The sequence below is a fragment of the Ruditapes philippinarum genome, unplaced genomic scaffold (assembly GCF_026571515.1).
Source record: "Ruditapes philippinarum isolate M1 unplaced genomic scaffold, ASM2657151v2 ctg2_1_1_1_1, whole genome shotgun sequence".
NCBI lineage: Eukaryota > Metazoa > Mollusca > Bivalvia > Venerida > Veneridae > Ruditapes > Ruditapes philippinarum.
The window spans coordinates 366,961-382,090 of NW_026854799.1; positions in this window are offsets into that span (position 1 = coordinate 366,961).

Consider the following 15,130-nt stretch of genomic DNA (forward strand, 5'->3'; position numbering starts at 1 on the left):
CATATTGATATGTCATTAGAAAATACAGGCCAAGTTTGAATTTGGTCATGGTTCGATGATTTTTGGCAGAGTTATGCCCTTTTACTTTGAAAATAATATGAAATTTTTAGTTTCCGTTCATTTTCTCCCCAACGGTACAACACATTCAACTCAAACTTAACATATGGATATGTCATGAAAAAATACAGGTCAAGTTCGAATTTGGTCATGGTTCAATGATTTTTGGCAGAGTTATGCCTCTTTTACTTTGAAAATAATATGAAACTTTCAGTTTCTGTTCATCATCTCCCCAACGGTACAACACATTCAACTCAAACTTGACATATGGATATGTCATGAGAAAATACAGGTCAAGTTCGAATTTGGTCATGGTCATGGTTTGATGATTTTTGGCAGAGTAATGCCCCTTTCACTTTGAAAATAATATGAAAGTTACAGTTTCTGTTCATTATCTACCCAACAGTGTTACATATTCAACTCAAATTTGACAAAGGATATGTCAAAGGAATGCGCAGGTCAAGTTGGAATTTGGTCATGGTTCGATGATTTTTGGCAGAGTTATGTCCATTTCACTTTGAAAATAATATATACATCTTAGGAATAAGCAGTTTAAGTTTGAATTTGGTCGTGGTTCAATGATTTTGGACAAACTTATATTTCCTGAATGTTGGAAAAATTTTGAACTTTGAGGAGAAAATACAAGAAGCTTATATGACCTTTTTCATTTTACATAAAATATGATATACCGGACCTACTTTTACTAATCGACATTGAAAAGGCTTTTGATTCTCTAGAAAGGGCATTTATATTTAAAACATTAGACTCCTTTAATTTTGGTTGCTCTATTAAGAAATGGCTAAATGCTTTTTACTTTAACATAAAGTCGTGTGCTCAAGCAAATGGACATATCTCGGATTGGTTCTCTATAAAATGTGGCTGTAGACAAGGAGACCCATTATCCCCCTATATTTTCATTCTCTTTGCAGAGGTATTGGCCCGCTTTATACGTAAAAATGACAGTATTACTGGTATTAAAATAGGTAATAAGGAACATCTTGTTTCACAGTACACAGATGACACATCTCTTACTTTGGATGGTACAGAAAAAGCTCTAAAGAATACACTTTTGGTGCTAAAATTCTATATGCTAACGCCTCCGGCCTTCACATTAATATAGAAAAAAAATTATTTGGTTTGGAAGCATGAAAGGAAGTAATATTGAATTTCAAATATGAGAAAATCTGACGTGGGGAAAAAGAAACTTTAACTGTTCTCGGAATTAAATACTCAATCTGAAAGATATAATTAGTCTTAACTATAACGATACAATAGAAGACATAAAATCATTACTGCAACAATGGTCAAAAAGAATTTTTACCACGTAGGGGAAAATAAGTGTTATTAAAACGATGGCTCTATCAAAAATCAATCATTTGCTTATTTCTCTTCCTAATCCATCAAACAAAGTTATTAAAGAACTAGAAACTTTATTTTTCAATTTTCTTTCGAACAATTCCCGAAGATGATAGAATTAAAATCTTTTATTCATTTTTAAAGCTAGGTTTGATTAGACGTATTCTACATGAAAACAAAAAATTGGAAAAATATCTTTGAAAATTCTTTTCCTGATATATGTAATTTTTCCAAATTCGGACCAGATTTTATTAAAAATTAATTATCAAGAATCGACAACCCCTTCTGGAACGAAGTCTTTACATCATGGATAACGTTTTATTCGAAAGTACAAATGATAAATTGGAATGAATATCTCAGGCAACCAATTTGGTTCAATCCAACAGTGAAGGTCGGAGGTACAACAAATTTTTACAATATCTATTTCAAAATAGTATAAGTTTTGTCGCTGATTTAATTGACAATAATGGTCATTCTAAAGTTTACAATCTATACAAAATATTTTACAAATAAATATAAATTTCCTACAATATGAAGGATTTTTAAGAGCGCTAATAAATCTAAGAGTTAAACTTGAAATCAACACTGAAACTTCTAACAATTATAAACCAATAATCTTTATTAAGCAAATTCATGTCATCACGCAAAATATAAAGGGATGTCATTCTATTTTTGAAAAACTTGTAAAAAATAAAAAAAGTTCCGAAATCTCAAGTTCAATGGAAACATGAACTTTTATTACCAGATACTTCCAACACAAATTAATAAATAGAATCTTAGCAACAAATACTTTTTAAACTAAGATTGGAATAAAAGATGATAATATGTGCACTTTTTGCAGGGAAAGTAACGAAACCCTTTTACACTTGTTTTATGAATGTCGGTATGTAAGTCAATTTTGGCGGACTTTAAAAATTTTCATTAAAACTAAATGCCCGAATATTACAGATTATGAACTCTCAAAAGAAGAAATTCTTTTTGGGATAACTGATCCTAAGAAAACGGATGAAACATTAAATTTTATTTTTCTTGTTGCAAAAAGATGTATTTACACGTGTAGGTATAATAACCAAAATTTTAACATGCAAACTTTTCAACTATCTCGTTAGGAGACAATAAATGTGGTTTATTTTAATTGAGATAATGGACCTTTCCAGTGTTTAAAGATTTATGTAAATTGGCTAACTTGTTATCCAATTGCTACACTGAGATAGTACATAGTCACTGGTTTGCACAAAAAAAGTATTTTGTTTGTGATACTGTTTGTGAGCAGTTGACCTAGCAATGAATGGCAAAAACCGGAAATGTCCATCCTTGTCCACGGTGTTTATAAGTATACCTACACATAAAATAATACTTTTATATAATACTTTTTTACTCGTTCTTCAATAACTATCCACGGGAAGACCTAATTTGTTTTTCGTATACACTTATTGTTTAGGTTATCTTGCTGGGGACACTTCGGAAGACAGGATGAAAAAAAATGAAATAAACTGTATATAAATAAAACAAACATCCGTTTATTATTATCATACAATGCAATTATAAACCATTGTTTTCTTCTAATTTTCTTTTTATATATCTCATCAATTTCAAAATTTATGCTTTAAATGTAGTATGAAAATCTTATGTCTCCTTTTTAATGTTTAATGATTTACCGTATGATGTGTATTTGTATGATTATGCATAATTGAACGATTGTATGATTTTGATTTATTAATAAATGGGGTTCCACATTTGTGGACCTGAAGCTGAAAAAAATTCAAACTTGAACCTAGAAATTATAAAAACAACTCTTTTGACCAATTCCAAGGATATTTGGACTGAAACAGTAGCCCCTAGAGTGTTTACAAGGTTTTTCTATTTTTAGCTCGTGACCTAGTTGTTGACCCTAGATTATCAATATTCAAACTTGACTTAAAAATCATTTAAAAAACACCTCCCTGACCAATTTCTAGATTATTTAGATGAAAAACTGCACCCACTAGTCTCTTAACAAGATTTTTCAATTTTTAGGTCCTGTGACCTAGTTTTTGATCGGAGAGGACCCATTTTCGAACTTGACATAGAAAGCGTCAAAACATTTACCCTGATCAATTACCAGGATATTAAGACTGAAACAGTAGCCCCTAGAGCGTTAACATTCTTTTTTTCAATTTTTAACTTCTGTGACCTAGTTTTGGACCCAAGATGACCCACAGTAAAACTATATAAATCATTATAACAACCTCCCTGACAAATTTCAATAATATTTGAATCAAAACTGTAGCCACTAGAGTGTTAACAAAAAAATCTATTTTCATCTCCTGGGACCTAGTTTTTGACCCGAGATTACCCATATTCGAACTTGGCAAGCGCACAAAACGTGGAACGTCCTTTTGGCGTTCATTGAGCGTCATTTGAGCGTCATTCACAAACGTCCATGCATATGTAAAAAGGTTAATTTGATTTTGGGCTATCGTCGAGAACACCAACTATGGAAAACCCTGAAAGAATTAGTAGGCTATATGCTTTCTTAAACATAGCTGAACACATCGTGAGAAGAAGACTACGACGAAGATTTCAGTATTGGGCTAAATCATGAGTATATAAAGGGGAAAAGGTTTGGCAGTAGCTAGTAGGAAAAGCTCTCATCCCAACTTTTTTGTCTTGGCGTTATGATGCTGACTGTTCAAACTCACAAGAACAAGGGAATTCATTGTGTGTTTATTTGAGTTTATTTATACTCAAATTATGGGCGAGTCCTCCAGAAGAGTATTATTCATTTTAGATTTTGGAGATAGTGCAAAATACAGAAAATTGCCCAAATTGTTAGAGCTTCTCCTAGTTCTTTTACGTGAAAAGTGTTTAAGCACTCATACTCCCATTTAAAGTCTCATCCGAAAGTCTGATTAGTAATTTTTAGTTTGCCAGCCCGGGATGGAACCCACAATGTCGAGATTACAAGTCTTGCTCTCTAATTGATTTTGCTATACGGGCTCCCTTGCTCTGAATTTACTATAAAATTTCCAGCGTCTGTCTTGTACCCGTTAGACCGTAAAAATTAACACGCCAGCAAGACGCTGTTCTGTCATTATTCAAACACTAGTCACACGCTTACAACGCTCGTTTGGTGTTACCCGGGCCAGTGGCACGTTAGCACACGCTTGTGGGTTTCAGGGATATCTTACTTGGTCAATGTTTCACTCTTCCTGTGTGTTTGACACATTCTAGTTATGCGTTAGGCACACGTTAAAACACCAGATGTGTCAACCTCATTCTAAACCACTAAAAAATTGAACGATTTAAACATTCAGAGATCGTTGACCAGAACATGGTGTGACAGACCCATCAGATATTAAGCATGAAAAATCTTATTGGTGTCTACCAAGTTTGTTCAAATAAAAGCCCTGGGGTCAAAATTTCTCCCGCCCTAGGGGGTCATTGATTTTTCTTATCTTTACACATCTTTTGGAACTGTTGTTTTTCCTCAACAATAGCAACCAGCATTTTTTTTGCACATGCACTTTTTCAGATATGAACTTTGTGATATCAGTTTTAGATTCAGATTTTATATCTACTTTTCTTAATCGATTACATTTTTACTTGTTCCTTTTCATGGAGAGTTTTATATCCAGGTGAGCGATTTCAGGGCCATCATTGCCCTCTCATTATGTTTGTTTTGAAATATTCATTTTTAAGCTTAGTAAACTTAATGTAACATTGTTGATGATATATAGTTTGACCTTGGAATAAATTTTATTTTTAACCTTTGGAGACAAACATATGTCATGTATATGTTGCTCTTTTTTTCTAATTATGTCCCTTCCCTCTTTCGAAGAATAAGGGTATATTGTTTTGCTAATGTCGGTCTGTTTGTCGGTCTGTCCGTCGGTCTGTCCGTTGTTAGACCACATGAATTCCGCTGATATCTTGAAAACTATTTATCAGAAAGTCTTCAAATTTCACATAGTGATTGGTCAAAACTAGTAGGTGACCTTACTGATTTTGGAGTCACTAGGTCAAAGGTGAAGGTTACAGGGGCCTTGAATGTGAAAATGGTTTCCGCTGATTATCTTGAAAGTGTTCGTCACAAAGTCTTCATATTTCACATATTGATTGGTCATAATTAGTATATGACCCCTATTTATTTTGGGGTCACTAAGTCAAAGGTCAAGGTCACAGGGCTTTAAATGTCAGAATTGTTTCCGCTGATTATCTTGAAAAGTATTCATCACAAAGTCTTCATATTTCACATATTGATTGGTCGTTATATAACTTGTTGATGAACCCTATTGATTTTTTGGTCACTAGTTCAAAGGTCAAGGTCATAGGGGCCTTGAATGGTAATATGATTTCCGCATATTATCTTGATTACTATTTATCACAAAGTCTTCATATTTCACATATTGATTGGTCATAACTCGTAGATGACCCCTATTGATTTTAGGGTAACTAGGTCAAAGGTCAATGTCACAGGGGTCTCAAATAACAGAATGGTTTCCGCTCATTATCTTGGTTACAAATCATTGCAAAGTCTTCATATTTCACATATTGATCGATCATAACTAGTAGTAACCCCTATTAATTGTTTGGTCACAAGGTCAAAGGTCAAAGTAACAGGGGCATTGAATGGTAATATGATTACCGCTTATTGTCTTGGTTACTTTTTATCAAAAAGTCTTCATATTTCACATATTGATTGATCATAACTAGTAAATGACCCCTTATAGATTTTAGGGTCACTAGGTAAAAGGTCATTGTCACAGGGGCCTTAACTGTTTGAATGGTTTCCGCTGATAATCTTGAAAAGTATTCATTACAAAGTCTACATATTTCACATATTGATTGGTCACAACCAGTAGATGACCCCTATTGATTTTTGGTTCATAGGTCAAAGGTCAAGGTCACAGGTGCCTTAAATGTCAGAATGGTTTTTGCTCATTATTTTGGTCACAATTAATAAAAAAGTCTTCATATTTCACATAATGATTGGTAATAAATAGTAGATGACCCGTATTGATTATGGGTCATCAGGTCAAAGGTCAAGGTCACAGGGTATTTGAATGGTAGTAACATTTCAGCTCATTATCTTGAAAGATAATTATCAAAAAGTCTTCATATTTCACATAGTGATTGTTCATAACCAACAGATGATCCGTAATGCTTTTGGGGTCACTAGATCAAAGGTCAAGGGGCCTTAAATGTCAGAATGGTTTCTCCATATAATCTTGAAGACGTTTTATCACAAAGTCTTCATATTTCACATACTGATTGGTCATAACTAGTAAGTGACCCTTTTTGATTTTGGGTCACTAGGTCAAAGATCATGGTCATTCTTGAATGTTAGTATGGTTTTCGCTCATTATCTTGAAAGCTATTTATCACAAAGTCTTCATATTTCTAATACTGATTGGTCATTACTATGAGATGACCCCTATTGATTTTGGGTCACTAGTTCAAAGGTCTAGGTCACAGGGGCCTTAAATGTCTCATTATCTTGAAAAATATTTATCTCAAAGTCTTAATTATTTTTCTTTTTTCCATAATTGAACACTTCCATGTACCCATGTATGGAAAGTTTCTATAACAAAATTACCAATTATGTGAGTCAAGGGCTAGAAAGGGGGCATATGTGTCGTTCGAAATTGCTTGTGCTTGTTCTCTATGCAATGCCTCATTCAACTTAACCAAACATTTTAGAAGCCAAAACATGTAATGAGATTACATAGAAAAATGAAATAATGTGTATGTAGATTATCTACAGTGTAATTTTCATTTGAACCTCTCTTACTGATATAATCAGTTTGGTTTTATTGTGTATAATATAGAACAAAATGTGGACAAAAACCATCTGTCAACATGAGCCAGAAACAAAATGTGGACAAAAACCATCTGTCCACATGAGCCAGAAACAATATGTGGACAAAAACCATCTGTCAACATGAGCCAGGAACAAAAGGTGGACAAAAACCATCTGTCAACATGAGCCTGGAAGAAAATGTGAACAAAAACCATCTGTCAACATGAGCCAGGAATAAAATATGAACAAAAACCATCTGTGAACATGAGCCAGGAACAAAATGTGGACATAAACCATCTGTAAACATGAGCCGTGAACAAAAACCATCTGTCACCATGGGCCAGGAACAAAATGTGGACAAAAACCCAGAAAACCATCTGTCAACATGAGCCAGGAACAAAATGTGAACAAAAACCATCTGTCAACATGAGCCAGGAACAAATAAAAATGTCTACTGTTATACCTAACTTCTGGTTAACTTCTAGTTAATTCATGATTAACTTCTCGTTAAGAACATTTAATCAAATGTGACCATACAAAATGTATGTTGGAAGTTTCATGATAGGTGCGTCAAAAATGTGACCACTAGTGTGTTAACAAGGATTATCCATATTTGAGCAGTGAGACCTAGTTTTTAACCCCAGGTGACCTATATTCGAACTTGATCTAGAAATCATCAAAACAAACTTTCAGACCATTTTCCAGGATACTTGCATCAAAACAGTAGCCACTAGGGTGTTCACAAGATTTTTCTATTTTTAGCTCCTGTGAGCTAGTTTTTCATCCAAGATGACTCATGTTCGGACTCATCCGAGCAATTACCTAGACAAGCATCCTGACCAAGTTTGATGATAATTGAGTCAAAAATTTGACCACTAGAGTGTTTACAAGGTTTTTCCATATTTGGGCGGTGTTACCCAGTTTTTAAACTCAGGTCATTTATATTCGTTCTTGACCTAGAAATCATCAAAACAAACTTTAAGACCAATTTCCAGGATATTTGGATTAAAACAGTAGCCACTAGGGTGTTAACAAGATTTTTCTATTTTTAGGTCCTGTGACCAAGTTTTTCATCCAAGATGACCCATGTTCGAACTCATCCAAGCATTTACCTAGACAAGCATCCTGACCAAGTTTGATGATAAATGAGTCAAAAATGTGACCACTAGACTGTTAAAAAGGTTTTTCTATTTTTAGCTTCTGTGACCTAGTTTTTCATCCGAGATGACCCATGTTCGAACTTATCCAAGCAATTATCTAGACAAGCATCATGACCAAGTTTGATGATGATTTAGTCAAAAATGTGACCACTAAAGTGTTAAAAGGATTTTTCTATTTTTAGCTCCCGTGACCTAGTTTTTCATCCGAGATGACCCATGATTAAAATCATCTAAGCTATTACCTAGACAAGCATCTTGACTAAGTTTGATGGTGATTGAGGCAAAAATGTGAGTACTAGAGTGTTAACAAGGTTTTCTACTTTTACCTCCTGTGACCTAGTTTTTCATCTGAGATGACCCATGTTCTTACTCATCCGAGCTATTACCTAGATAAGAATCCTGACAAAGTTTGATGATGATTGAGGCAAAAATGTGACCACTAGAGTGTTAACGAACAAGTGTGGACGGACGACGGACATTCAACGATCCTAAAAGCTCATCCTCAGCTAGCTCAGGTGAGCTAAAAATGTTGTAATATTTTTAAAGGCATTTGATATTATATTTTGTTCTATTGCATATATGTTGTTTTTTTTTTATTTTTTGTACAGAAATGTCAACTTTTCATGGCTTTTCAGATGAATGAATTTTGTATATTAACTTTTAATGGAATGTTATGAAAATGACAACATAAAATGAAAACAGGAGCATTTTTATAAACTATACTTTTACTTACTGGATGAGCTATTTTCTGCTTTTCATCAATTTTCCTAGAAGTATCAATACTGTCAATGTTAAGAAGGCATTAAAATAAGTTTTCAAATATATCATTTTCTATTCATTTATGTGCTAGTGATTTCTGCACAAAAAAGTTTACAACATATATTTATTAAGATTATGTAATTTTGTTACACAATTATCATAATTAGTTATATAATTTTATAGATGCTTTTTGTTATATTGAAGTAGCTTTTTTTGTCAAGAAAATTCTGAACAAACTAATGTATATTAATAAAAATGAATTTAAACTGTTCTTGAATATTTTTTGAGTCATTTCTTTATATATTTCTATTTCTCCAATCTGCAGTGAAGGTATTCATGAATTCGAAAACCTTGCTAATCACCGTTTTCCAGTACTTTTTGTACATTCAAGAGGTAAGCTCTGGGGAATTCACCTAAATGGCATGGCATAGGTATGTCTCTGACCATTTTTGAATTTAAATGAAATAAAAGATTTTTTTAAATGATTCACACACAAAATAAAAAATGTAAATACACAAGTTTATGCAGAAAATATCACTTTATTATGGCAGGTGCCACTACAGTTGTAGATTTTCATTATAAACTAGAACTTTCGCTGAATGCGATTCATACCCCCACCAATGTCCTTGACAGAAGATGACTTGGAAAGGTGGTTAAGGGAATAACTTTAGTGGCACAAATACATATACATAAAAAGAAATTATCTCCCTGGTGAAAAAAGACAAATTGAACGAGTAACAGTATAAATATATATTGTCAAATCATGTTCGAAACAGTTACAAATAACCTTCCATATTCCCAATGTACTAAAACAAACAAAATCAGTTAAGAAAATAGCATATTTATGTCAAAATGTAATTAAGAGTGGAAAAACTTTGCATACTGAGCTAAAATTCTTGTGACCTTTCATATATCATATAGTTTCAAGTGAAGATCTGTTATAGTTTCAGAAACATTTAAGTATTAATGGTTATATCAGAACATTTTCTAAGCCTAAAAGGGGCATAACTTGTGTCATAATTCAATGGAATTGTAGAATTTTCATCAACTGAGCTTGCTTGTAAACATTCATATAAATCATAAGTTTCAAGAAAATATTGGTTCTGGTTAAAGAAATATTATAGTAAATAAATCTTAAGACATAACAAAAGCGATCAGTGATCACAAGTTTTGTGAAAAATCATTGAACCGGAAAATGCTGACAATATGCACAACTAGACTTGGTACTGATCAAAAGTTTGGATGAAATTGCACCAGTAGTTTATGAGGAGTAGTCCGGACAAGTTTTGTGACAGACGGACAGACAGACGACGGAGAAGTGATCCCTATATGTCGCCACTACTCCGTAGAGGCGACACAAAAATGGTCAAATTACAACACAAAATTATCCTCCCCCCCCCCCACTTTTTTTAGTAATGAAATTTGACCTGCATATCTTACTTGCGACACTTGACTTCGTATATATTTGAAGTTTCAAATGATTATCTCTGTTCTAGTTTTAGAAATATTCAAGTACATGTTAAAATTTCAGAACATTTTCTAAGTCAATTTTTGACCTTCGAGTGTGGCCTTGACCTTAAGTTGGCACAAGAGTAAGATGGGTTCTGCACATTGCCCAGCTTGGGTGAACATTTGAGTCAAGTTTGAAGAAAACCCTTCCATTAGTATAGAATTTAAAGAGCGGACACGACATATTGTTATCTTTATTCATATATTATCTTTTAAGTTTCAACCAAATACCTGTGTTAGTTTCAAAAATATTCAAGTACATGTTAAAAGTTAAGAACATTTTTTACCTTGACCTTAAGCCGACACAAAGGTAACATGGGTTCTGCACATAACCTTGTTGAGGTGAATATTTGAGTAAAGTTTGAAGAAAATTCTTCTATTAGTATAGGATTTATATAGCGGACACAACATATTGTCTAATATTTGAATGTATGTAAATTTGAAGACTTAAAAATGGGTATAACTTTGTCAAAATGCAATTCAGAGTTATGAAATTTGATTTGCATATCTTAATTGTGACCTTTCATATATATATTAAGTTTCAAGCAAATACCTTTTCTAGCTTCAGAAATATTCAAATAAATGTTAAAATTTAAGAATATTTTCTAAGTCAATTTTTGACCTTCAAGTGTGACCTTGACCTTTAACTGGCAAAAGAGCAACATGGGTTCTGCATATTACCTTGTTGAGGAGAACATTTGGGCCAAGAATAAAGAAAATCTTTCAATTAGTGTAGGACTTACAGAGATGACACGACATACTGTTATATATTTGATTGTTTGATATTTGACCTTCAATTGTGATCTTGACCTCGAGCTGACACATGGGCAACATGAATTCTGCACATCCCCTTATTGAGGTGAACATTTGAGCTAAGATTGAAGAAAATCTTTCAATTAGTGTAGGACTTACAGAGCGGAAACAACATACTGTTTAATATTTGATTTTTTGATCTCTGACCTTCAATTGTGACCTTGACCTTGAGTTGACACGGGCAACATGGGTTCTGCACATTCCCTTGTTGAGGTAAACATTTGAGCCAAGTTTGAAGAAAACCCTTCAATTGGTATAGGATTTATAGAGCAGACACGATAATGGAGACGGACGAACGGACGTACTCACAAAATGGTACTTATCTGACTTTTCCTTTGATCTTTTTGGCCATTTTTAGTCACACAAGGCTTAATAAAAGACACACAAGTAAAAACGGAATGAATAGGATCAAAGAGAATTACTGTTACCCATTGTTCTCCAAGTCACACAAGTACCTCTGGGTTCGTACGGACGGACAGACGGACATACCACCAGTTATACCAACCCTTGCAAGACATACCTCAAGTTATACCAACCACTGCAAGACATACTACAAGTTATACCAACCACTGCAAGACATACCACAAGTTATACCAACCACTGCAAGACATACTATAAGTTATACCACCCACTGCAAGACATACTACAAGTTATACCACCCACTGCAAGACATACTATAAGTTATACCACCCACTGCAAGACATACTACAAGTTATACCACCCACTGCAAGACATACTACAAGTTATACCAACCACTGCAAGACATACCACAAGTTATACCAACCACTGCAAGACATACCACAAGTTATACCAACCACTGCAAGACATACCACAAGTTATATCAACCACTGCAAGACATACCACATGTTATATCAACCACTGCAAGACATACCACAAGTTATACCAACCACTGCAAGACATACTACAAGTTATACCAACCACTGCAAGACATACTACAAGTATATACCAACCACTGCAAGACATACCACAAGTTATACCACCCATTGCAAGACATACCTCAAGTTATACCACCCATTGCAAGACTTACCACAAGTTATACCACCCATTGCAAGACATACCTCAAGTTATACCACCCATTGCAAGACTTACCACAAGTTATACCACCATTGCAAGACATACCTCAAGTTAAACCACCCATTGCAAGACTTACCACAAGTTATACCACCCATTGCAAGACATACCTCAAGTTATACCACCCATTGCAAGACATACCACAAGTTATACCACCCATTGCAAGACATACCTCAAGTTATACCACCCATTGCAAGACATACCACAAGTTATACCACCCATTGCAAGACATACCTCAAGTTATACCACCCATTGCAAGACATACCACAAGTTATACCACCCATTGCAAGACATACCACAAGTTATACCACCCATTGCAAGACATACCACAAGTTATACCACCCATTGCAAGACTTACCACAAGTTATACCACCCATTACTGCAAGACATACCTCAAGTTATACCACCCATTGCAAGACATACTTCAAGTTATACCACCCATTGCAAGACTTACCACAAGTTATACCACCCATTACTGCAAGACATACCACAAGTAATACCACTCATTGCAAGACATACCTCAAGTTATACCACCCATTGCAAGACATACCACAAGTTATAACAACCACTGCAAGACATTCCACAAGTAATACCAACCATTACAAGACTTACTACAAGTTACACCACTTATTACAAGATATACTACATGTTATACCAAACACAAGTTATTCCAACCACTGCAAGACATCCACAAGTTATACCAACCACTGCAAGACATACCACAAGTTATACCAACCACTGCAAGAAATACCAATAGTTATACCACCCATTGCAAGACATACCATAAGGTATTCCCCCACTGCAAGGCATACTATGTACCACAAGTTATACCACCCACTGCAAGACATGTTACATACAAAAGTTATACCACCCATTACAAGACATATGTACCAGATGTTATACCACTCACTGCAAGGCATACCAAAATTTATACCATCCACTGCAAAACATACTACATGTATATACCAAAAGTTTATTCCACCCATTGAAAGAACACCACCTAATATAAGAGATCTGAGGAGTCATACTTGTATGTCATGATTTTACCAAATGGCTGTACAGTTTATAATTTAAACCAAAATGGCAGAAACTTAAGACGTATCAAAACTCAAGACAGCTTAGTGTCATGGTAGCTACCTTATAAAATTAGATAACATTTTTATGCCCCCACAATGTGGGAGCATATAGCGTTGCACTTGTCCGTCCGTCCGTCCGTACGTCCCGAAATCTTGTGAACGCAACTCCTCTTAAACTGGATGGCAGATTTTACTTAAACGTAAAGGAAGGAATTTTTGCTGCGACAAAATTTAACAGAATTATGGCCCTTTGTTGATTTTTTTACTAGATACTATGTAGAAATTTTGTGAACGCAACTCCTCTTAAACCGGATGGCAGATTTTGCTTAAACTTACAGGGATGAACAACATTAATGTGTAGATGGTAGTAAAGGAAGGAATTTTTGCTGCAACCAAATTTAAGAGAATTATTGCCCTTTGTTGATTTTTCACTATATACTATGTAGAAATTTTGTGAACGCAACTCCTCTTAAACCAGATGGCAGATTTTGAACAACCTTAAGGTGTAGATGGTAGTAAAGGAAGGAATTTTCGCTGCGACCTAATTTAAGAGAATTATGGCCCTTTGTTGATTTTTTAGCTCACCTCGGTGAATGTCCGTTGTCCGTCGTCCGTCGTTCGTCCACAATTGCTTGTGAACACACTTATGACTCAATCATCATCAAACTTTGTAAGGATGCTTGTTTAGTCAATTGCTCGGATGAGTTCGAAACTGGGTCATTTCGGATGGAAAACTAGGTCAAAGGAGCTAAAAATAGAAAAACCTTGTGAACACTCTAGTGGTCACATTTTTGACCCAATCATCATCAACCTTTGTCAGAATGCTTGTTTAGATTATCGCTTGGATGAGTTCGAACATGGGTCATCTCATATGAAAATCTAGGTCACAGGAGCTATAAATAGAAAAACCTTGTGAACACTCTAGTGGTCACATTTTTGAACCAATCATCATCAAACTTGGTCAGAATGTTTGTCTAGTCAATTGCTTGGATGAGTTCGAACATGGGTCATCTCTGATGAAAAACTAGGTCACAGGAGCTAAAAATAGAAAAACCTTGTGAACACTCTAGTGTTTACATTTTTGACCCAGTCATCATCAAACTTTGTCAGGATGCTTGTTTAGATAATTGCGCAGATGAGTTCGAATATGGGTCATCTCTGATGAAAAACTAGGTCACAGGAGCTATAAATAGAAAAACCTTGTAAACACTCTAGTGGTCACATTTTTTACCCAATCATCATCAAACTTAGTGTGGATGCTTGTCTAGTCAATTGCTTAGATGAGTTTGAATATGGGTCATCTCTGATGAAAAACTAGGTCACAGGAGCTAAAAATAGAAAAACTTTTTGAACACTTTAGTGGTCACATTTTTTACCTAATCATGGGATGCTTGTTTAGATAATTGCTTTGATGAGTTTGCACACGGTTTATCTCGGATGAAAAACTAGGTCACAGGAGCTATAAATAGAAAAACCTTGTAAACACTCTAGTGGTCACATTTTTTACCCAATTTTTAAGAAACCTT